Genomic DNA, 437 nt, shown 5'->3' with positions numbered 1-437 from the left:
TCCTGAACCAGCCCCACTGGAGACTGTGTTGAAATGGTCCACACCTTCAAATTCCTGGGAGTATGCATATCCAACAACATGTCCTGGTCTGCTAACACCTCAGCAACAATCAAAAAGGCACAGCAACGGCTGCACTTCCTCAGAGTGCTTAGGCGTAACAACCTAGAGTGTAAGCTGCTACTGTCCTTTTACCGCTCTACCATAGAAAGTGTTTTACTACATTTTCGGTGTGGTACTCCAGTTGCACTGCAGCAGACAAGAAAGCCCTCTAAAGAATAATCAACACAGCCCAAAAAATCACTGGCTGCTCACTACCCTGCTGGGAAAGCATTGCTCGCTCCCATTATCTCTCAAGGGCCAAAAACATCATCAAGGAAACATCCCACCCAGGTCACCACCTGTTTATTCCTCTTCTCTCTGGCAGGCGGTACAGATCC

The sequence above is a fragment of the Garra rufa genome, chromosome 5 (assembly GCF_049309525.1).
Source record: "Garra rufa chromosome 5, GarRuf1.0, whole genome shotgun sequence".
Classification (NCBI taxonomy): domain Eukaryota; kingdom Metazoa; phylum Chordata; class Actinopteri; order Cypriniformes; family Cyprinidae; genus Garra; species Garra rufa.
Note: the sequence above shows the minus strand (reverse complement) of the source record.